Source organism: Herpailurus yagouaroundi, unplaced genomic scaffold (assembly GCF_014898765.1).
Source record: "Herpailurus yagouaroundi ecotype Mexico unplaced genomic scaffold, PumYag 160, whole genome shotgun sequence".
Taxonomy (NCBI): Eukaryota; Metazoa; Chordata; class Mammalia; order Carnivora; family Felidae; genus Herpailurus; species Herpailurus yagouaroundi.
In genome coordinates this window covers 44,199,900-44,204,319 of record NW_024412401.1, presented here as the reverse complement: position 1 = coordinate 44,204,319, position 4,420 = coordinate 44,199,900, and the positions used below count along the sequence as shown (strand labels likewise).

The window sequence follows — 4,420 nt, the reverse complement described above, 5'->3', positions numbered from 1 at the left end:
GAACTGAACTGAAATGTATCACAGAATCTTCCAAAGCTTTGCTCAGGAACAGAGTGGACTTTTGGAAGTGGGAGGTAAAAAGGGATATTAGATAAGCGTTGATAGAATGCAGTTTTAAAATACACCCCCCCCCCCCGCCCCAACCCCGAGTGTGAACTGGATTTAATGACTCTCTTCTAAAGAACAGTGCATGGAAAGAGAAACAGTAAGTAGAGAAACCCGAGATACTACCCTAGCCAAACGCTTAAGGTTAACATCACCAATCCTAAGTCATATTGATGCCATGTACCCCTAATATGATGCAGTGAAAAGGTCAGTTTGTCTGTGTGGTAGTCTTCCCCCAAATCCGTATTCCCAATGTAGCCACAGCAAACCCAACCAGCAGGCAAACCCAAACTGAGGGACAGCCTACAAAATACCTGACCAGCACTCTTTGAAACTGTTATGGTCAGGAAAGATCAAACAATGGTCGCAGAATGGAGACGAATGGAACACGATGACTGAATGCAATCTGATATCCTGAAACAGAAAAAGGGCATCATGGAAAAACGGGTGAAATCCAAATAAAGTCTGTGGTTTAGTTAACACTATTATCCTCACGTTAATTTCTGTTTTGGTAAGTGCAGCTTGATCATAAGAGACGTTAACATGAGAAGCCTTGGGAACAACATACAGGAACTCCATACTGTCTTTGCAACTTTTTTGCAAATCTAAAATTATTTCCAAATAAAAAGATTTTAAAATACAAAAATCAGGAAATGAGATAGAGCTCGCATTCCCTTCCTGCACTGGTAACTACTCCTGCAGAAGACTAGAACTGGTGAATGGAGAAGGACAGAACAGCTGTGGGAAGAAGTATCCTACTAGAAAACAGGAGTATGACCTAAGTATGTGCATACTTTTTAAAGATTTTTTTTAATTTTAAATTTTATTTATTTATTTTAAAGATTAAAAAAAATTTTTAATGTTTCTTTATTTCTGAGACAGAGAGAAACAGAGCATGAGTGGGGGAGGGGCAGAGAGACAGAGAGAGAGAGAGAGAGAGAGAGAGACAGAATCTGAAGCAGGCTCCAGGTTCCGAGCTGTCAGCACAGACCAGGTTCCGAGCTGTCAGCACAGACCCTGACGCAGGGCTCGAACTCACAAACCATGAGATCATGACCTGAGCCGAAGTTGGTCACTCAACCGACTGAGCCACCCAGGTGCCCCTAAGTATGTGCATACTTAATGCTAAGACCCAATACGCCTTAGAACCAGGCATCGGAGCCCCACAGGGTAGAGGCCCTACATATCAAAGAGAGAGGGAGAGAGAGAGAGGGAGCAAACACTGATGAAGGAATACATGGGTACCGTTATCACTCAACACCCAGCACTCAGTGCTGGCACAGTGCAATCTATAACCTTAGATATTTCATTTTCTGACACTAACTCCATTTAGGCTCAGGGAGATGCTTCTCCACTTCTCTTGCTCTTATCCTCCTTTCTACTCAAAATAAAAGATGACTGTCCCTGGGGCGCCTGGGTGGCACAGTCGGTTAAGCGTCCGACTTCAACCAGGTCACGATCTCGCGGTCCGGGAGTTCGAGCCCCGCGTCGGGCTCTGGGCTGATGGCTCAGAGCCTGGAGCCTGTTTCCGATTCTGTGTCTCCCTCTCTCTCTGCCCCTCCCCCGTTCATGCTCTGTCTCTCTCTGTCCCAAAAAAATAAATAAACGTTAAAAAAAAAATTTTTTTTACAAAAAAGATGACTGTCCCTGAATGCAATGTAGGTGTGTGGGCTGTGCTTCTGCTGTCACAGACACACTTTGCTACAGAGAGAGTTTGCACAGCAGAAGCACTTTGGTAAAAGAAAATACGAATTATCTAGTATGACAAATCCTTCCTCTCTGAGAGCATGAATGAAATAGATACTTGAATATTAAAGTCTCAGAGGGTGGAATATCCTTTTTTTTTTTTTAAATCTCATTTTGGATTCCATTTGGAGAATTCTAATAGCGTTCTAATAGAATGCTAATTAGCATACTATTCAACACTGTTACACAGCTGAGAAACATTTTGTAATTTTAAATAATACTACATAATTCATATTATTCTTAAATCTGTGCATATGTCTAGAAGTAATATGTGGGAAGCAAGTATTCATATTTTATACTGATGGATACTAATTCTAGAATTGTAATTAGTTTTACTTTTTTTTCATTTCAGTGATCTATATACCCCACGTCGGGCTCAAAGTCATGACCCTGAGATGAACAGTTGCATGCTCTTCTGACTGAGCCAGCCAGGCGCCCCAAGAATTAGTTTTACTTTTATAAAATGTTTAATATGATTTAATTAAAATGTCAAAATATTAAATTGAAAATTCCAACTTTAAAAAACATTGTATTTAAAATTTATATACTTGTTGATTATAGTCAGAATCTTATCTTTTAGTTTTAATAGATTATCTTGAATGTTTTAAAAGAAAAATTAGTAAGGTCTACCATAACTCAAGAAAGGTCTAATATAGCATTATTGTCAATAAATCAAATTTTATGTGAAGTTTCAGGGTAACATTTTGCTGAAATTAAGAAAAACAAAATTTATAGAAAAGAACATAATGATTTATTCGTTTGGCAAGCCTTTACTACTTACCCAAACATCACTAACACAGACATTTGCAATAAAAATTAAAATTCAGTTGTCTAATAATTCACAGGCATCATTATCTCAAAAACCACAGCTTGAGATAATTTTGTTTTGTTGTAAAGGTATATATGTCAAGTCTAGAGAAGAAAAGAGATTTTATTTAGTAGTTTGATTTACAGCTTTTGAACATTTAGACATGTGGTGTGTAGGTCTCCATTAGTATTTATCCTGGGACACATAAAATTATACTGAAAGGCAATTTAAATCAGTAACTGGCACGAAGAAAGACAAGAAAAAAAAATTAAATGAGCAATTTTTAACCTCAGGAAAAGCACAAAATAAGAAATATGATCATAATATATTATGATGCTTGACTCTGCATAATATTTGCATAGGTATTGTGTAAATACTGAATACTGACTCAATCAGAAGTTATGTTGAAAGGATACAGAAGGGAAGCAGAGAGGATGGCAGGATGAGAGATGACCCTCAGCTATCATAAAGGAAGTCATTACATAAGATCTAAAATTACTGCTCTCCACTCCCCACGATGGAAGAGATCCACCATAACATATTTGCCAGCAGAGAACTGGCAAGGTGCCTGGAGGTGTAATGCTAAGTCCAGAAGTCCGAACTGGTCGCTGTTGCTGGCCACCTGAGCCCTCAGCCTTTGCACGGACCAGGGCAGCCTTGGAGACAGAAAGTCCAAGTTGTTGAAGCCCATGCAGAGCCTCTACCACCGACACCAGGGCCACTGTGTTGACAAGTCCCTTCAGCAAGCAGCAGGCTGGCTGGAGACAAAAGAGAACCTGCATTTACAGAGTGAGCCATCTTGAACATCTTAGTATCAAGAACCTCTTCTGCAGTGGAGAATTTCTGCTGAGCATTTCACGAAAGTGAGAGGCACTAGAGGGAGGCATCTAGGGAGGCTTTGCTTTTTATCTATTTTCTTATTCATATCTTATGGATTCTTATTTTTTAAATTCTCTTTATTTTGTTTTAATTTTTAGCAATATAAAATAGTCACATATAGCCCCTACAATCAAAAATAAATTTTCATAAACTCACTATGGTAAGATTCCCCTGAGATTTGATCCTCGCATTTACCTTGCTATGGGATGACCATGCCCTCTACTCGTTCCTCTGTGTCATAGGACTCTGCCACCCCTACTGAGATTATGTGGCCCTATCCATCAGCATTCTCAGCCTAGAAAGGGCAGCCAGTCAAGTGCTTTTTAAAGATTCTGATACTTCCTTCACTAATCCATTCCTTGTGGCAAAATTAAACTGAGAGTCTTCTCGAATACATTAGGGCACCTCTGAGGGGTCCAGGGACAGATTGCACGACAGATCTAAACCCACACTGCTATCCCCTAAAATTTTTTATACCTTCTTTTGGCCCAAATTATTCCCAGCTTTGCAGTGTTGTGGGGATTAACCAGCTCAGTACACTGTTAGAAATATAGCTGGCTACCCAGGCAACCACAGTGACAAGTGTGATCTTATCAATTAATTTGGCTTCATCTAAAAATTCCATTTCCATTTTCTTGGTCAAGAACCCTCAAATCCATCCCTGCAAATATTCTCCATATTTTCATGGCATAAGTGAGCATCCTCCTATAATTTTTGTGGACGTAACACTCAACTATGGATGTGCCACAATTGAGAACTGTTTTAGATAAACCTAGGAGTTTGGGGGTTCTCTAAGCCTTGGTTTCTGTCATATATCACTATTCCATTTGTCAAGACCCCTCTCTTCCCCAAGTGGGTTTAACCCAACATTCATATAAAATA

The 4,420-nt window shown here is 39.4% G+C and overlaps 1 long non-coding RNA gene across 1 annotated transcript; it reads right to left on the bottom strand.

The window, feature by feature from the left end:
* Positions 1-419: 419 nt before the first annotated feature.
* LOC121034926 (uncharacterized) lies at positions 420-4,420 on the bottom strand. Its single transcript, XR_005792675.1, has 2 exons — positions 2,633-4,420; positions 420-519 (listed from the first exon to the last, which is right to left on the bottom strand). It is a non-coding gene; the product is annotated as an uncharacterized LOC121034926 (long non-coding RNA).